This window comes from Alnus glutinosa, chromosome 4 (assembly GCF_958979055.1).
Source record: "Alnus glutinosa chromosome 4, dhAlnGlut1.1, whole genome shotgun sequence".
Lineage (NCBI taxonomy): Eukaryota > Viridiplantae > Streptophyta > Magnoliopsida > Fagales > Betulaceae > Alnus > Alnus glutinosa.
Window position 1 is genome coordinate 13,103,790 of NC_084889.1, and position 20,559 is coordinate 13,124,348.

At 36.7% G+C, this 20,559-nt stretch overlaps 2 long non-coding RNA genes across 7 annotated transcripts; both read right to left on the reverse strand.

Moving 5' to 3' along the window:
* Positions 1-7,659: 7,659 nt before the first annotated feature.
* LOC133866526 (uncharacterized) lies at positions 7,660-19,033 on the reverse strand. Of its 6 annotated transcripts, XR_009899885.1 has the most exons (4): positions 18,780-19,033; positions 17,969-18,664; positions 9,436-10,050; positions 9,149-9,163 (listed from the first exon to the last, which is right to left on the reverse strand). It is a non-coding gene; the product is annotated as an uncharacterized LOC133866526 (long non-coding RNA). The 6 variants fall into 6 exon arrangements; XR_009899884.1 differs by lacking the exons at positions 9,149-9,163; positions 9,436-10,050 and adding an exon at positions 7,660-8,420 and having other exon boundaries at positions 18,780-19,022; XR_009899883.1 differs by lacking the exons at positions 9,149-9,163; positions 9,436-10,050 and adding an exon at positions 7,660-8,426 and having other exon boundaries at positions 18,780-19,022.
* Positions 14,210-14,791, reverse strand: LOC133866527 (uncharacterized). Its single transcript, XR_009899887.1, has 3 exons — positions 14,769-14,791; positions 14,408-14,642; positions 14,210-14,276 (listed from the first exon to the last, which is right to left on the reverse strand). It is a non-coding gene; the product is annotated as an uncharacterized LOC133866527 (long non-coding RNA).
* Positions 19,034-20,559: the final 1,526 nt, after the last annotated feature.

Consider the following 20,559-nt stretch of genomic DNA (forward strand, 5'->3'; position numbering starts at 1 on the left):
TACCTACTAGGATCGAAAGTTATCATCTACTCGGATCACGCGGCATTGAAATATCTTTTCTCCAAAAAGGATGCTAAATCTCGCCTCATCCGGTGGATTTTGCTCTTACAAGAGTTCGACATTGAGATTCGGGACAAGAAGGGCTCCGAAAACGTGGTGGCTGATCATCTCTCGAGGATTACCGTGGACTTCACGGAAGAAGCCGTCCCCATTTCTGAGACCTTCCCCGATGAGCAGTTGATGCATATTGCTCACGCTCACTTACCATGGTTTGCTGACATAGTAAACTATCTTGTCACCGGTCAAATGCCTTTGCATTGGGGGCGGCAAGATAAGTCCAAATTCATGTCCGTGGTGAAGAACTTTTTCGGGGACGATCCTTACTTGTTCAAGTATTGTCCCGATCAGATCATTAGGAGATGCATTCCCGAGCCTGACCAATCCAGCGTCATCTCCTTCTGTCATGATCATGCTTGTGGAAACCACTTCAGTGCAAAGAAGATCGCTGCAAAGATTTTGCAGTGCGGATTTTACTAGCCTACCATCTTTCAAGACGCTCACACTTATTGTGTTTCATACGAGCGCTGTCAGAAGCTAGGGAGTATTTCACATCGAAATATGATGCCCCTCAACCCGATTCTTATTGTTGAGATTTTTGATGTATGGGGCATCGATTTCACGGGACCTTTCCCACTCTCCTTCGGCTATCTGTACATTCTGGTTGTAGTGGACTACGTGTCCAAATGGGTGGAGGAGGTTGCCTGCAAGACCAATGACCACAGAGTTGTGGTTCAGTTTTTAAAAGACACTATATTTGCTCGTTTTGGTACTCCTCGAGCAATTATTAGTGATGGTGGAAAGCATTTCTGCAACCGAGTCTTCGAGCAGCTGATGAAGAAATATTGCATCACGCACAAGGTTGCCACTCCCTATCACCCTCAGACGAGTGGACAAGTGGAGGTTTCAAATAGAGAGATCAAGAGGATTTTAGAGAAGACGGTAAACCCGTCAAGGAAAGATTGGTCTCTCCGGTTGAACGATGCATTATGGGCGTACCGGACAGCTTTCAAGACACCGATTGGCATGTCACCTTACCGTATCGTGTACGAGAAAGCATGCCACCTACCTGTGGAGTTGGAGCACAGAGCCTACTGGGCCATCAAGAAACTGAATTTCGATCTCACCAAGGCTGGCTCACAGAGGAAGATACAACTCAATGAATTGGAAGAGCTGAGGAACGATGCTTATGATTGTGCTAGGATGTACAAAGCACGGATGAAGAAGATTCACGACCAGAACATATTGAGGCGATTCTTTGATCCCGGTCAGAAAGTCCTTCTTTACAATTCACGTCTGCATCTGTTTCCAGGGAAGTTCTGATCTCGATGGATAGGCCCTTTCATAGTTCGATCAGTGTTTTCTTATGGGGCTATTGAGATTGAGGATCCAAAAATTGGCAGCACATTCAAGGTAAATGGGCAATGACTGAAGCCATTTTTGGAGTTACAGAGTTCGGAGGTTGAGACGACCCATTTAGAGGATCCGAGTTACTCGGAGTGATTGTCGTCAAGATGGAAAGTCTGGCCGAAGACTAAAAACTTAGCGCTTGTGGGAGGCAACCCTCATCATTTTTCCTTATCATTTGATTTTCTTTCTTGTGTTCTAGTTGTGATTTTCAGGACAGTGTCTGTCGTTCAAGTTTGGGGGAGCGCTTCTCCTGCAGTGTGCCCAACTTGCATCACCATTTCGGTATTGTATCTCTAGCCACATTGGGGACAATGTGTTACTCTAGTTTGGGGGTGGGGTAGACATTTCTGTCTGTTTTCATTTTATGTTTGCTTTGTTAAATACTTGTTAATATATACCTTATTGTTAGTTGAGCATGGTTACATCTTACTATGGATTGCATCTCATTGGTTTGTTTAACATTTTGAATTGTGCATATCATTAAAATTTGAGATCTTTTGACTCATCTTTGGATTAGAGAGACTTAACATGTTTAAATTGTTTATCACAAGCACATTAGCATTGTCTCTGTGGGGTATGAGATTTGAATTAAAAATAATGTATCTTGAGATTTGTAGGATGACTTGTTGATGAAACCTTGGCTTATTGTTATATATATATATATATATATATATATATATATATATATATATATATATATATATATATATATATATATATATATATATATAAATAAAACAATAAAAAAATTAGAATAATATCACCAATTTGACTTCTCAATGAGTAACCGGGCCCCTTGCCTCATTAAGCATTGGGTGCTCGCGTAAAAAGATGAGAATTTCAGCTTGGATGATTGTTTGGCTAGTTTGATTTCGTAGCCTTTTTGACTTGAGTAATTAAGCCTTTAGGGATGTTTTTACATCTAGTGCCCTAAAACCATCTGGTTTGGGAGTCACTGGCCCAACACTCGTTACATGGGTCAATTAGAAAGCTTAATGGAGTCAACCATTGCACAGCCGACACAAAAATAATAAATAAACAATAATGAATGTAAGATAAGCCTTGGTTATTTGACGGAAGTCCTGCGAATTTTTGGATATATGTGCTTTGAGGAAAATCAAAACCTCATGACTCTATGTTATTCACACCTTACACTTTTGAACATGTGTTGTCTCAATTTTCCATCTATGAGTTGATCGATTTTTGATAACATGATAATGTGATATTCATTTTGTTAAACATGCTCATGATGTGTGAACCATGTGTTTTAATGCGGATTTTTGCTCAATTAATAATATGGCATTTCAATGTTTGTGGGTATCATTTCTGGCAAACCCTCACGAGACTTCACTCGTCCACTAGGGAGTCCTATGGGTTTAAAAGGCTTGTTGCATATGCTAAATGCAATCGTTTCTCCCACAAAAAAGGACTTATGTTTCATGCTTTGATTTTGTTTTCCATTTTGTTTTTGCTAAGGGACTAGCAAAATGTAAGTTTGGGGGTATTTGATGAGTGCCCAATATTATGTATTTGGACCCCTTGATTTGCACTAGTTAAACCTTTAGCCTTGTTATTTTCTGATATTTTGGTTAGTTTTTGTGTTTTTCTGTTTCTATAGGTCAATAAGAGAGGAATGACAAATTTCATAAGGAAATGCCTAGAAATTCGGAGGTCCTGAAAAGTCGATCGATCGAAATTTTGCCCGAAGTTGATCGATCGAAATTTCCTAGAACCTGCTTTTGCAGAGCGCGCCAGAACACCCAATCAGAAGCTCCTCCATGACAAAAAGCAGCTCTCCCTCTGATTTTCGCAGCAGAACACGCTGGTTTCGTGTTCTTGGTTGTCTCTAGCAAGAGAGGAACCCTAGAGGAGGGTAGAGGAGTCATTTTACATGGGTTTCTAGCCCTAGTTTTCTTCTATAAAAGCCATAGCCATGCCTCCTTGTAGAGAGAGTAGAGAACAGTAGATAGGTTTAATTTCGTGCATTTTGTAGTGTATTTCAGTAGCTTTTGTTCTCAGACACTTCCTCTTTGTAAAGCTTTTCTTTTATTTCCATGGTTGTTCTTCATTTTCTTGTGGTGTTCTTAGTCATGGAAGGCTAGTAACCTCAACTAAGGTTGAGGATGAAACCTTTCCATTGATGACACTCACACTCTTGTTATAATACTTGCACATTTGATGATATATCATATTTGTTATTCAAGTTCCATTCATTTAAATGCTTTATCTTTTGCAATGAATGTGGTTGTTGGTAGATATAGGACATTTAATGTGTTTCAACCGATGGATACATTGTTTTATCGGTTTGAATGATGATATCTATTATGATTTGATTTCAAATGGGTACTCTTCGTGATTTATCTTTGAGTTGGATTCATTTAATGGTTCTAGAATATGTGGTTGAGAAACTTGAATGACATCCTAAGCTTAATGTTCTTTGGGTGCTCAAGTAGAAACCAAGAGTGTGAGTTGTTGGATTTGGTTTGGTAGATTCCTTAGCCTTAGTTCCTTTTAATTTGCACATTTCATTTCATCTCATTTGTTTAGTCTTTTACTCTTGAATCAATCCTCCAACCTTTGGAACTAGGTTAAAATGAGGTTAAGTAAACAAGACACTAATATTTGACCATTTCCCTGTGGATTCGATCTCGCACTTGCACACACTATATTGCAAACGATTCGTGTGCTTGCGAGTACTCATTAAAACACACATCACTAACCCTATCTAAATGTTGTGGTTCCTAAGAGTCTATAGGGCATTGATTCCAAATGTAACACCCAGACCAAAAAGAGCCTAGTCCGTTTGTCTTAAAGCCTCTGAGGCGCAAACTCGGGATCTGACTTTTGCTGAGCTGTAGACTTTGCAGAGTCTTCTTAGAGTTCGGAAATTCCTTCTAGATGCTTGTGACATTGATCTTGTCATAATAAGACCCTTTCCATATCAGAGAAATAAACTCTGAATATTTGAAGACTCTGAACTGATACGGCATCCCTGTGAAATCAGCAACAGTACATGATAGTGATTTTGTCCAACATAATGCAGCCAACACAAAAACTAACACCTTTTTTTTTCCTTTTTTTCATAGTTTCATGGTATGAAAAACCTCATGAGCGAGAATAGTATTATCGTGAATAGATCTACCCTTCAAAATAGCAGATTGAGTAGGAGAGATAATCTTATGAAGGAAAGGCTTAAATCTGGTAGACAAGATTTTGGAGATAATCTTATAGTTGAAATTTATAAGACTAATAGGCCTAAAATGATGCATCGAAGAAGGATTATCTATCTTAGGTATAAGAGCAATATTAGTGTGATTGAATTCCTTAAGCATAAAACCTCTCCTAAAAAAGGATTGCACCGAAGTAATAACACTGCTCTTCACATAGGCCAACAAGTTTTATAAAAAAGCCCTGTCATACCATCAAGACCATGAGCTTTATTAAGACCTAAATCAGAAATGGCTGTAAAAATCTCACTTTTATCAAGAATAGTGCATAAGTTATCATTTTCAGCATCAAAGATAACACAATGCACCATATCAGACATACCAGAATCAAGAGATGCATTCATAGAAGAAAAAAGATAGGAAAAAAGATCAACCAAATGAGAACCAATATTATCTCTTCCCAGAATATAAGAACCATCTGCCGAGAGTAAGCAAGAGATGGAATTATACCTTCTTCTGCAAGCCGTGGAAGCATGAAAAAACTTAGTGTTAAGATCTATACAAGTAAGCCACAGCTCCCTAGACTTTTGTTTCCGCAAGATTTCTTCCCGCAAGACCTGTTCTCGCAAATCCGATTGAAGAGAAACTTCCTTAGTAGAATTAATCAACGAGTAAGGACATGCTTGGATTGCATTGATTTTAGACATCAATGACTTATTCTAAGACTCAATATGTCCAAAATGATGAGAATTCCAGAATTTAAGAGCACTCTTGATATTTTTCCACTTCCTACTTAAAGAGAAAGCTAGAGAACAAGCAACCTCAGATAACCAAGCTTCTGCAACGACTAAATGGTTGGCAAGGTCTCTAGTCCAAAAAGCCTCAAACCGAAAAGGTTTTGGGAAGATTCTGATAAGAGCCAGATGTAGAGAGTAAAATTGGACAGTGATCTGAATGCGAAGCCCACAGATGATTTAACACAGAATTTGGGTAGAGATGCACCCAACCTTGATTAGCTAAACCACGGTCCAATCTTTCTCTAATATTATCCCCACCAGAGAGATGATTACTCCAAGTAAACTTGTTACCAACAAATCCCAAATCAATGAGAGCATTTGAATGAACAAAATCAAGATGAGAAGGCAAACCAAAATTGCGACCACCAGTTTTTTCCACAGACGATAGAATCCCATTGAAATCCCCCAGTAGAAGCCAAGGACCAGCAAAAAAGTTACCTAATTCCGAAAGAGAGGACCAAAGCACAGTCTGGTCATGCAAAGAGTGAGGAGCATAAACACACGAAATCAGCTAAGAACTGTTTAGAGAATTTGAAATCACCAGGCAGGAGATGTGATTTTGATCAATACAAAGAGGTTCCAATGATAAAATCGGCTTCCAAGTCACAAAGAGACCTCCTTTATGACCAACATGAGGAAATTGTAACCAAGAATCAAAACCCAAACCAAGGAGAGAATTCCAGTAATGCGAAGAATGCACCAAAGTTTCAGAGTGAAACAGAACATCAAGTCGATTAAATCTAATAAGAGCTCATAGAACACGGATTGACGGAGTGCCACCCAAACCCCGACAATTCCAAGCCAAAATCTTTATCAAAATAACTAACCCACTGAAAGAGTCTATACGCTAAAGGGAAGAATCGCCCAGACTAGAAGACCCCAAAAACACAAAAACCCAAAAAAAAAAAAAAAAAAAGCTTTACACCAGCCAATAAGAGAATAGAAAAAAATACCTCGATAGCGATTCTAAAGAACTTGAACGTCGGGGTGCTATTGTTAAAAATCTGAACAAAAAACCGTGATAAAACTGCACATAGCTCCTCACTTTGCACCGACAGATTTCCTATTTGAGAGAAAAAAGGGTTTAAAGAAAGGATTTTGAAATTTAGAGAAACCACCCAGAAAATCTAATGGGCAAAAATTTACCGAGAATTTGGGAAATACGAGATTAAGTGTTTATTTAGGAGATATGAGAAAGGAACATGGTAAGATTAGTTGAGGACAAAGATGGAGGATTTGGGTGAGAAGACCTAACTCTTTTAGAGAGAAGGTGAAGGGTTTTTCTTCAAAATAGTATTCATCCATGTTATGCCTAAATTTGAATTGTTCCTTCCTATAAATAAACTTACTTACAAGTTAAATTGGCTCTTTATGAGTGGCCATTTGAGTTGAGTCCCATTATAATAACAACAATAATGATGACCATAATGATGATACCATCCAAACCACTGGAAGTGGAAGGCGAGTAATGATATATATATTCTAACTTTTTTACGTTTATTTTTACATTTTTTGAAGTACTTTAAAAAATTATCATTGTATTAAAATCGTGCAAAAGTGTGAGTGCTTGTGTGTAGCATTACTCAAGGCGAGAAGTTGCATTAATAATTTTGGAGAAATTATATTTATATATCCCCTCCATCTACTATTTAATTTGTAATATCTCTCTCAATCTTTCAATTTTTACAACTTTCTTCCAAAATTACCATTGGGATTGCAATGTCTCCCATCTATTAGGAAATTCTGTTAACTCGGATGATAAACACAATCAAGTGATCCACGCGTTATACAAAATGTCCATTTTACTCCAATAAAATTTATAAAAATACAATTATACGCGTCCATGACTACTTTTCCATTCATTTTAACGTCAATTTGTTACGGAGTGTCTAATTTGACACACAATAGTAATATAGGGATCCCAGATATTACTTTGTAAATAAAAATCAGGTAATAGTCCAAGAGGATAAAGTGTATTTTTCTATAAATATAATATAATTATTACCAACCCTATATGTTTAAACTTTTGAATTGAATAATATGGATCCGAAGCAATCCGGGTAGAAAATGTGAGAGCATCCCAATCGGGCCTATTTGTCCCATCAAATAGGTGGACTGTTCGAGATCAACTCAAATAGCGAGGTAGGCTCCCATCAAAACTTTCTTGTATTTACTATTCGAATTGTGAAAAATAAAATACTGTGTGTTTAAGAGAAAAACAACTCAGGGGCAGCCAAACCCAGGATATCCACTATTTAGAAAACAAAGCTAGCAACAAAGCAGTAAAACTCACAGACCCCGATGCTGCGATCGTCACTCTAACACGTACCTATACGTGAACGCTTCCCAACCAAGTCTCTTACCTAAAGGGGTCTTCAATGGAATCTTTTAGCTTAAGGCTCCTCCCTAAGCTAGACTTCACACGATCAAATCACACAATGGACAACTTTTAGAGAGCTAGCAAATCTCACAATTTCTACCTAAACACCCTCTCTAAGCTCAAAGGAATTCAATACTGAATTCTATAAATAATACATGCCTAGAGACCTCTATTTATAGGCTTTTGAAAACCTAATTTAACACTGTTTCGGAGTTCTCTAGGCGGCGTCCGGACGTAGGCATAGAGCGTCCGGACAGAAAACTACAATTGACTTCCATAATGCGCTTCACGTGTTGCCTTATTAAGGACCGCGTCCGGACGGTAATGCCCTAGCATCTAGATGGTTGCAAGTTGTCTTCACCAATCCATGTCTGCAAAGGATTTTAGATTCTTCTCGAACATTGAAAAGCATCCTGACGGTGTTGCCCTGTCGTCCAAACTGATGCATGCTGAAATACTGAGTTGTTAGGAATCTTCTCGAACACAGATGGGCGTCTGGATGTGTCTCTGGTCCTTCCAGACGGATGCAATGGATCCGACTTTTGCTGAGTTGGAAACTGCGCAGAATTTTCTTGGAACTCTGAAATTGCCTTCTTCATGCTTGTGACACTGAAACTTGTCATATTAAGGCACTTTCCATATTAGAGAAATAAACTCTGAATATTTGAAGACTTTGAAATAATACGGCAACCCTGTTAAAGCAGCAACCTTACATGACAATGATTTTGTCAACAGAATATAGCCAATAAAACTAATACAACACAAAACAAAACTCTAAGAGAGATACATAAAACGTTTATGCCTAACAATCTTTATCTTAGCACACTGGAATTCTCCACTAAATTCTCCTGAATGAACACAACCTAGAAGCCCCTTTAAATAGGCTTCAGAAAACCTAGTTTGACACAAACTCGGATTTCCAGGCGGCGTCCGGACGGATGGTAGCAATCTTCAATATTTGTTGAAGCACGTCCAGACGGTTGCATAGAACACTTCCTCCGTTCACAGTCTTCGTATTGGTGTCCGAACATCTAATCGAACAGTCTTTGTGGTTTGCATCCGCAGGGCCGTTCGGACATTTGTGCGAACATGAGTTCTCTATGGTTTTCGTCCTCTGGGCCGTTCTAACAGGAATCGAACACTGGCTAACGTCTGGACGTTTCTTCTGGCCATCCGGATGGTCAACAGAGGAAACCACCTTTTATGAGCTGTAAAGTCTCCAGAACTTCCTTGTACCAAAATCTTTCAATTCTTAAGAAATACATTGTAGATCTTGCCTTGTTTAGTCCTTTCCATTTTGGAATATTAATTTTGCAATATAATGTCTGAAAAGCTTCTGAATTACACTGTCCCTGATAAAGCAGTGTCTTGATAAGGAAGTGTTTTTGTCTATAGAATATAGCCAATAAACTAACAAACTCCCCATCTGTCAATTCTGGGACAAAAACACTGAACTAGTCCAAAGAGAAAAACAATGAACACAAATATTTTGGTTATGAAGTGGAAACTTTTTGCACCAAAAAGAAAAACCACTCCGAGGCAGCCAAACCCAGGAAATCAACTAACATAAGAAATAGCTAGTTACAAGATAGTAGTACTCACAATACCTTTGTAGTAGTCATACCTTGAACTTTAAGAAGTATCTATACTTGTGCGCCTCTCTACCAGACCCTTGTCTGAAGAGTTCTTCAATTTATCCCTTTATCCCTTTAACTAGAGCTCTTCTCTAGTTAGACTTCAAACGGTTAAACGATTACAACACAACAACTCTAAAAGAATTAGCACATCTAATAATTTCTGTCTAAAAACCTTCTCTTATTACACTGGAATTTTATTCAGATTTCTTACAATAACACAACCTAGAAGTCCCACAACTTTGAAGCGCATTCGGACTTGTCTTCTACACAAATTTGGATTTCCATAGGCGGTGTCTAGACTTGTCTTTTGTCATTCGGACTCGCAACTGCTTCTTCATAAAATCTTGGAAGCGCATCTAGACCCACAACTCTAGCGTCCGGGCGATTGCATAAAATAACTCATTCGTCCGCAATCATCGCATCTATGTCCGGACTTCTCTGCAAATGAGAACTTATTGACTTCAGCGTTCGCTGGGGCGTCCGAACCTCTTCTGGACTTGAACTTACTGACCTAGCCGTCCGCTGGTGGCGTCCGGACAAGTATCGGACTCTGAGTTTGTGAGCTAGGCTTCCAAACTCTGGCATTTGGGCGTTGAGACGATCTGTAGGGAAAATTGACTTTTCTAAGCTGTAAAGTCCCCATAATATTTCCTTCACTAGGATATTTCATTTTTAGTAATATTCTGTGCAGATTATTTCCTTGTTCAGTCCTTTCCATCCTAGAATAAAATCTTTTGCAATAATTCTTCTGGAAGTCCTTTGGAAATAAGGAGTCCATGTTATGAAAGCGTTTTTTACAACAGAATGTAGCCAATTAAAATACAACACCTCCCATGGCCTTTTCTTTGCTGTCTTTGGCAGATAGAAGATAGAAACACAGTTTAGGATGTTTTGATTAACTTAATTAATATTATATCTAAATATCTCGATAGTAATGGACCAAGAACAACACAAATGAGAGGGGGAGAGCTTTGATTGATCGATTCGTCTCGATTAAGGTGTGTCTTATCATTCATTTGTGCTTAATTAATAATTCAAATTAAGGATTTTCCATAATATAAATTCAAGCTGCAAATAAAAAAATACATATTGGTTAAAGTTAGAAAGGTCCATGTTTCGTCACAAATGCCAAAAATATTGTCAATGTTTGTGTTAGGATTTGACAAATATTATGCTAAATATTTACCTTTTTAATTAATATTTTATATGATGGTATGATCATGTGTGATTTAATGTGTCTAAAATCTTCAATTTTAAAACGCTAGTTCGTAAGAATAATGAGGCATTCACATTGGCATAGCTATTTTAGATTTTTTTTTTTTTTTTTAAAAAAATAAAATTAGAAAAGCGGATGCAAATGACTAACTACTGTCTTAAAATTATATTGATTTTATATCTATAATTATTATTATTATTATTATTTTATAATGAGGGAAAATTTAGTACATACCGTTAAATTACCAAGCATTCTTTTTTTTAAAAAAAAATAATAACAAATTTAATAATTTAATTAATACTCAACACGTTAATATTTTAAATGAAATTGAATACACAAAATTATTTTAATACCCCGTTAAGTCACTTATTGTCTTTAATATTATTAAAAAAAATTAATCATTCAATAAATATTTTAATACATCAAAACAATAAATATTATAATTATTAATATACGCCTAAATATTAAATATGATTATGTAAATGATCCATACTGCAAATATCATTTAATTAAGCTTTTAAGAATTTAAATCGTCAACCAATATAAGAAATATATCTCGTTTAAACATCTCATAGGCTCATAGCCATTATAAATGTGAATTGACCATTCAAATATACCTGCGTCAATCCGCTGCATCATGACCATTCAAATTCGAATCATAGAAAATCTTTCTCCCTCATTGTGGTGTCAAAGGCAAGTGCAGCTGAGAAGTCCCTTCCATTGATTTCTAAAGAGCCGGCAACGAAACATATAGGGGGGAATTGAAGTAGAATTTTTACGGATCCGCCATGTGGTAGCATCCACGGGTTTTTCATTTAGGGGATTCGTCCCACTTGCGGTGATGCTCCCCTAACTACGGACCGTCAAATTGTGGTCAAGGTAGGGGTAAAATTCCTAGCATGTCAACAGCAGGGATGGGACCCTGGATGATCTAACGTACCTGATCGAAGGTCCATCGGTTATTATTATTATAATCATTATAATTAATATTATAAAAGTAAAAATTGAAGGCGATATTCCTTGTAAAATGACGCCGTACGTGCTAAAGACTGAAGACGCAAAATGGTGGAGAAGGAATGATGAAAAAGAAATTGTACTCATTGGAGGGTTTACATGCGAAGGAAGTGAGTTTCACAATGCAGCGTCGACGTTGTACGTTTGTTGTACAAAGTGTGTATTTACTATTTATGGGGCAGAAAATATTAATCATAACACAAAAAGCTTACTTTATTATTCTTATTGGGAGTTTATTACGTGGAAAAGAGTTCGTTCACGTTCGTGAGACCCTACTGTTTAATTAAAAAAAGACTGGGTTGTTCATAATTTTATTTTCTGAAGAGCTCTCTTCTCCTTTCTTCAATTTAAAGTCTTTAAACTCTATTAGATGCTAAGCTGTCCAAAATTAAGATCTTTAATTTGGCCTGACAGCCGTCAGTTTCCTCTTAATTATCTTTAAAACCGACTCCTATAATCCTATTCAACAAATCATAACCATACTAAAATATTCTCATACATTAAAGCTCAAAATTAACTTAAAAAAAAAAAAATATTCAATGTAATCTCAATTCTTACTGCACCACATAGCTAGTAACCTGTAAACTGCTGTAATCACAACAAAAGTAAATCCAGTTTAATGCATGCTATGACCCGATAGTGTCCAGATAATTAATATGCCCATTCAGTGGCGGAGCCAGGATTTTGATTTAGGGGGGTCAAAATTAAAAAATAAAATTAATTAAATATTAATTAAAAATATTAAAATATATAAGTAATGAAATAAATAATAATTCAACAAAATTTAATTATTATTTAAAATACATATATGTAACTTACAATTTGTTTTGTTAAGCCTAACATTAATTTATTCATTTATCCTCGACAAGACTTTATATTTTGAAATCGGTGCATGCCTGCATGATTTTGTCATATTTTAAAATAATGTTTTTTCAAATTGTGTTTTTGAAAAGTTATGGTGTTGACAAATTCCTTTTTATAGATATGTTTTTAGGATTTAGTCTTTTTCATTAAGATAGTAATCAGAACATTTTGTTCTTAAGCAAGAATCTACTCGTAGATTTGCTAAATAAATCTCGAGACAACATCATTTAAAATTTGACTAGAGGTTAATGGAATTATTGTTGTTCTCCGTAATCTGAACTAAATACAATTATATATTTCATACAATTATAATATGTAATAAAAAGCTATACATTTAAAAACAATTAATTTAATTGAGCAATATAAATATAAGAGATTACATACATTTTTGTTATTTAAAAATAAATCAGTGTAAAATTTAATTACATACCTGAAATTTTTTGAAAATCTAAAATTTATCATTTTTTTTTAAAATAAAAAATATTATTTTATGTCTAAATGATTTAATTTTCATGTTTTTTTTTTCTTTCTCGTAGTTATCAAAGTATTAAAAAAAGTCAAGAAAAAAAAAAAAAAAAACCATGTGTTTTGTCTCTTACGACCGTCACTCTTTTTGTTTTTTTGTCAAACTTATGACTGTCACTTAACCAACGTACGCAACGTTTCTCTTCTCCTTTAAGTTAGACGTTAAACGCATCGTTTCTCATTTAAGTTAGACGCATCGTTTTGGTAAGAGACTTGAGTTGTCTTCTTCCTTCGTCCTCTAGCCCTAACTCCCTAACCCTCTGAAAATCTGAAATACAGACACAATTACACAAATAATGGTGTGAAAAAAATAGGGAAACACAGACACAATTCCTTCGTCTTTCGAGTGCTATGAAAGATTTTTGCCCCTTAAATAGTAACTGAGGGTGGGCAACAAGGGGCGGAGGAAAACTTCTACAGGAGAAAAATAATAATTTTGGGGGCTGAGGGGGGGCATTTGACCCCCCTCGACCCCCCCTCCCTCCGCCCCTGTGCCCATTGCCAGGGTAAAATGTTCTTTCATATTAAAGTAAAACAACCTTCAAAAACACATAAAAACTAAGATAGGGGTTGCAGACAAAAGTATGTTTAATTGTGTCTCTTAAATCATAATAGAAAATCAGTTTTTTCTTTTCTTTTCTTTTTTCTATATATATATATATATTGGAATTTGCAGAAAACATGGTGTGTGGCTAAACCTTCTGATAATGACAATCGTACACTCGATGAAAACATTAAGTTTGCATGCGCCGAGGTAGATTGCCGGGTTGTGCTAGTCCACTGCCCCTGTTTCTGCAAAGACAAGTACCTTTTCGCCTCGATGGTAATGAATCTTTACTATCAGGAAAAGGGTCGGATTAGCATAAATTGTGATTTCAAGAACTCGGCTATTGTTATCAGCAAGGATCCAAGTAAGATGTAGAAATTTTTCTATAACTTTTTATTATTATTAATTTATTATTATTGTTTTTGCTAATATTTTTATTATGTGATGTGTATCTGTGCCGACTGCTTAGAGATGATCTTTTTCTCTGAACTGCAGGTCTTTCGGACTGCACTTTTGCATGAAGGTCGAAATTAAGGGCGGAGCTAGAAATCTTTTTGTGGGGGCGAATTTTATATATTAATTAATATAAATTCGCCCCCACAAAAAGATTTCTAGCTCCGCCCTTAATTTCGACCTTCATGCAAAAGTGCAGTCCGAAAGACCTGCAGTTCAGAGAAAAAGATCATCTCTAAGCAGTCGGCACAGATACACATCACATAATAAAAATATTAGCAAAAACAATAATAATAAATTAATAATAATAAAAAGTTATAGAAAAATTTCTACATCTTACTTGGATCCTTGCTGATAACAATAGCCGAGTTCTTGAAATCACAATTTATGCTAATCCGACCCTTTTCCTGATAGTAAAGATTCATTACCATCGAGGCGAAAAGGTACTTGTCTTTGCAGAAACAGGGGCAGTGGACTAGCACAACCCGGCAATCTACCTCGGCGCATGCAAACTTAATGTTTTCATCGAGTGTACGATTGTCATTATCAGAAGGTTTAGCCACACACCATGTTTTCTGCAAATTCCAATATATAATTTATATATATATATATATATATATATAGAAAAAAGAAAAGAAAAGAAAAGAAAAGAAAAAACTGATTTTTCTTAATTTCTTTGAATGTCAAGAACTTGATGTTACCTGTTCAGGTGCCAAAACCACCCATGCAAATGGTGAGAATGAATTTGTATTAATACTGTTCTAGGAGCACCCATTTATAATATTATAATTCAAAGCAAAAGATTTAAAGTGCACAATTACAATTGCCCTCTTGCTATAAAAAATTTCTGCCGATGACTGCAACAAATGTTATCAAAACACCATATTTTGGAAACTCAATTTAGATCTAAATATTGGTTAGTTAGAGCATTCTTAGAGAGTCATGTAAAACCTACTTTTGACTAGAGGTAACAAAACTCTTAAATTCACCCTCCATCGAATTCTCTACTTCAAACTTAAAATAGGTTATAATAGATTTGTGAACAGTGCATCACCACAGCTGGTGATGCACTGTTCACAAATATATTATTATTTTATGCTTAAAACTCTGCAAATCCCTCTCTCTCATACTCTTCTTTCTCCTTTTTCTTTTTCTTTTTCTTTTTTTTTTCTTTTTTTTTTTTTTTTTTTTTTTTCTCCTACCCACATCGGCCACTACCTCTCCATCATCTTCGTTGAAGCATCTTCTGCCGAATCGGTCAAATGTAGGGTAGTGTGAAAATGAGGATTTTGAGAGATTGGAGCCAAGAGATTGACACCCTGGATCGGTCACGATGCCGTTTTCTCTCGTCGAACGCAGCTTCTATTCCTGACTTAGAGTGGGAAGTTGAGGATGGCTTTCGAGACGCAGAGCTTGAACGCGGCTCGATCGTAGGCCTTGGAGGCTTCTATAGCTGTGTCGAAGGTCCCCAGCCACACACGCAAGTTGTGAAGGTTGGGATCTCGGATTTTCGCCGTGTACTTGCCCCACGACCTTTGTCGAACCCTTCTATAGTGCTTTTTCACTTCTACACTTGGGTTTTCCAGAACGTACATGGAAGGTTGAGGTTGGACATTTGGGTTCCTGAATTGAATCCATTCTGATTTGCTTTTCTTTGTCTGATGAAAACTCTGTTTTGCTTTTACTCAAGAGCAAGATCTTCAGCGCAGGGCTGATTGTTGGCAATTTTCGGTGGGTAAGTTTTCTAGAAATTTCAATGTTTTTCGTGTAGTCTGGAGGGTTGTTGGATGTTTCTAGAACAGTTGATGAAACTGAATGGTGTGAACTTGTAATAAAAAAGTAATAAATAAATAATATAAAGTTAAGATAAATTAGCTAAACTAGATAAAGTAAGTTTTGGTTAGTTATTTTAAATTGAAATATAGACGATCCGTTGTGAATGCTCTAAACTCATTTTAAGATATTTATTTTTACTTTATTTTCAATAATTTCAAAGATAAATGGTTTGCCTTCTGGTATTCTTGTGGGTTATGGGAAGATTGTATTTTAGTCAATGGGTAGTTACATATAATTTACTATGAACCAAAAAAAAAAAAAAAAAAAAAAAAAAAAAAAAAAAAAAAAAAAGAGGCCCAGTTGAGGGGAGGGGAGTTTGATCCGCCACTGGTGGCGCGTGAGGGCCACGCGTTACCAGTGGAGGCCTCTCGCTAGCAAGAATCTCCGAATCCGCCTAAAGCCGCCGCAAGCCTTGGTGGAGGAAGGTGGGTGAGGGGAGCATGGCCACCACGTGCCAGAAAGATTCCCGGAGCGTGTGTGCCACACGCCGATCCGTGGAAGCGGTTGGAGACACGACGACCATCGGTGAACTCGGAGGACACCAATGAATCCATTGATGAGGCGCGTGTTGTGCAATAATGGGAAGTGAAGCGTAGATCTAGATCCAAAGATTTCGACTCGGCCTACAACCCTTCCAAGATCGCACGGAAACACAGTGGGAAAGAGGGGAAAACCGGTTGAAAGGATAGGGATCTCAAAAGAGGGGAAAACCATGTTTTCCCAAACGTGCGTTCGAACGGCTACGCCTAGTGACCGAACAGTAGCTAGAAACCCTAGCTCTGTCTGCAGTCATCGCATTTACATCCAGACCCTGAGCGAAAGGAGACATATTGACTTCAGCGTCTGCTTGGCCGTCCGGACCTTCTTCCAAACCTTGAGCTACTGACTTCACCGTCTGCTCGGCCATCCGGACCACACCAGACGGCGTCCGAACGCTTCCTCAAGCCGTCCGGACAGTCGCTCAGAATATGAGCCACTTGTTCCAAAACTTTTGGCTTCCCTCCCATGGCCTTACCGCAGAGTTGTGAAGCCTCCATCTTGAAGCTTTAATTTCTTCCGATATCTCCTTGGCGATCTTAATTTCCCTCTCCATCCTCCTAGGGTAATTAATCTTATCTACTTATATATCAATTAATCTTCCTGTTTGTAAGTATTAATTTAAGTATTAAAATATTGAAGCAAGTTCCTTGATAAACATATATATCTAAGAATTGGAGTTGTTTTAATTTGTATATATACAGGCCAGGTGCACCAAGACATCATGAATGCCCAACTTGCTGATCATTACTTCCTATTCACAGGCCATAACTCCTACTTAACTGGTAATCAACTGATCAGCAGCGACAGCAGTGTGGATCCCATTATAGACGCACTACGAAGAGGTGTTAAGAGTTATCGAATTGGATTTATGGCCAAACTCCAGGAAAAGACGATGTGGAAGTTCGTCATATATGGAGGGTATATGTGAAGTTGTAATTATTTTCGTTTGTGACCTAACTTTAAGTACTTGGGGAAGTGATAGCTTAATATTACTTAAGGGGCTTGTTATTTGTACTTCAAGTGCACAACATGGGTACAGAAGCACACCCCCATGTGCCCCTGTTGTGCACCTGAAGTGCAAATAGCATTTTCCATTACTTAATATTAAAACATTAAGCAATCCCTCGTGTGCTTGTATTGGGGTGATCACACCATAAAATTATGCATCTTAGGATTTGCCTAATTTCTATATTTTTTCCGTTTATGAAGTAATTATCCATTTGAATTCCCTTCTTCCAATTCCATCTAGATCTACTCTAAATCTCAATCTTACAAGAAAACCTGTTACATTGTCTTTTAGTCAGGGGTAGTTACATGTCATTTACTATGCATATGAGTTACTTTAATTTGGAATTTATTTTTCATACCGGAGCTATATATGATGTTAATGGTTGAATTGAATATTGGAAAAAATAAAAAATTTAGTGTAGCATATAAATATTCATGCATGTACTCAGTAGAATCAAATTCCTCTGCAACGATAGAATGCTGCAATGAAAGAACAAAATAAGAGAAGTACTGATACCTGAAATCAAGGACGACAGTAGAATCAAAAGAGCCATCAGTTCTGCCATGGATTCAATATCTCTCTCTCAGGCGATTTTTCCTCTGAAGGCAAAAATCTTTTTTCGAGCGTGTTCATGGAGGAGGGACGCCTTACGCTTCCCTCCTCCCTAGTGGTTTGTGGTAGTTTTTGTTTACCAATAATTTTCTTTCTCTCTACGTGCTTTGCCGGCACCTTAGAGGTGAAGGGCTGTTGTTTTCTTGTCCTTTAGGGATGAAGAAGTGGTTTTTTCTCGTCATTTTGGGGATGGAGAAGTGGTTTTTTTTTTTTTTTTTTCGATTTATGGGGTGTAACGGCAGATGTTTTTCTCGTTTCCAAGTTTTGGTTCTCTTCTCTGGGCTTCCAGTCTGATTTGTGGCGGATTGCAGCAGCGGCGGCCTAGGGTTTCTTCTGGATCGGCCTTTTTAGGGCGCGGAGGGGCTCGGTTATGGGCGGATCTACTTCTTCGGTTTCCTCGTAGTAGGGGCGCTAGCTTGTTTTTCGTTCGCTAATTCCGGATCTGTATCGGATTTTTGGGTGTTGTCTTAGGGTGAAGCCGGAGGTGTCAGACGAGGATTGGATCGGTTTATGGATCTTCTGGAGGTTGCAAACCGTTGAGAAAAAAGGGGGAAGTGGGGAGAATTTCAAAAAAAAAAAAGTTCTGCCATGGATAGGATGCTGCAAAGAAAAATTAAAGGCTAGAAAACTCAAATCAATTCAGCACCAATATATAGCACAAAAGGAAAACAAATTGAGCAACAAGAGGACAGAAAAGAGAAGCAAAAGGGTGTACCTTGAAGCAGAGGATTAATTCAGATGGATTCGGAGTGGATCTGGTGTGCGTGCGTGTCTGTGTTTGATAACAAGCTCTGGCCTTTTTGGAAGCACAAAGGACCTTGGGAGGTGGGGCTTTGAGGGAGAGTCGAGTGGAGCTGGTCTGCGTGCGTGCGTCTGTGTTAGATAACAAGCTCTGGCCTTTTTGGAAGCACAAAGGACCTTGGGAGGTGGGGCTTTGAGGGAGAATGAGTGTAACAATGGATCAGGATCTACGGTTTGAAATTGCTGGATCCCAGTTTTTGATAATTCAGGCAGTTCGTTATATCAAATTCCCTACAACATGACACGTGTAAAGTGTCAATTTTCATAAAAAATTGTACCAAAACCCTTACGAATCAGAGTTAGAGACAAAAGTAATTAAATGACGGGCACAGATAAAATCAACATAATATAACCCACATAAGTAATCATAAATATATATATATATATAAAAAGAAGTAATCATAAAAAATGTCACAAATTTGATTAAAACAGCTGGAGGTGGCCTTGCATGTGCCTTCACATGCTGCAAAGAAAAATTTCTGCTGCAATGGTAGAAAAAGCAATATCCCATGATCATACTTTTAAGTGCGTCTTACCCATTATTGGAATACCAAATATTCCCATATTTAATTGACAGCGCTACCATTACATGAACATAATTTTTAAGTGTCTTATCCATTACTGGGTTATTTAAGATTAAATTAAGTATAAGAATTACTCCTTTTAACATCTCTAGAAAAAAAAAAATAAATAAATAAATAATTTAAGAAAAGGAGGAGGATCACGATCTCCCTAGAATTTTTCCAATTCCAATTCCATATTTAGTAACTTCAAGGGGTCCAAATTTACTACATTTCTTTCAAAAAGACGAAGAAAAAAAAACTTAATAAATAGATGAGCTACTTTGTCATAATTCATTAATTTGGTAGTTGTGGGGGTTGGAAGTTACTTTTTAAACTTTGTAGACCAAAATGCAAAAGTAGTTATATTTCAGAGGGTAAAGTGTATTATTTTTCCATGAACTTTTTGAGAGTTTAAGTAGTTAAAAATAACGTGCGGTGCATGTGACTCACATGCCGTCCAAAAAGACGACGAAAAAACTTAATGGATGGATTAGCTTGTCAAGTGTTAGTAGTTTGTGGGTTAAATGTTATTTTTTAAATTTTAGAGGCTAAAACGCAAAAGTAGTCAAATTTTGAGAGGTACAATGTAGTTTCTCCTAATTCTTTTCGTTTCTTATGGAAAAGCATGTATTTGGGTTTGTTATTTATTTATTTATTTATTTTGTAAAAATAAAAATAAAAATAAAATCTAACAGCCTCAACAAAAGTCATTCTCTTTCATACATTCGAAAAGTGATCAAAGTCATTTATATAAGAGAGCGCAAAACTTTCTCTATTTTTTTCTGAGGTTGAATCTTATCAATATTTATCTTCTTATTAATTACTCATATTAGATAGTTTTTTGTAATCAAGACACATTTTAATGAAACAAAATAAATAGAAGAGATTTTATAAATACCTAACATCAAGTAATGGATACCAGCGCGAGATATTTCCAAATACAGATAATCCACTAAAGAGGATTTTCAAAAATCATGTTATTTTTACTTCTTCTTTTAATTTTTGGGTTAAAATATGTGTCATTTTATAAGTTTTATTTGGATTTGGATTTGGATTTGGATGGATACAAATTAGTTGCCAGTATTTTGTGAGGGTATATGAGACGAGATATGTTACATGCACATTTTTTGT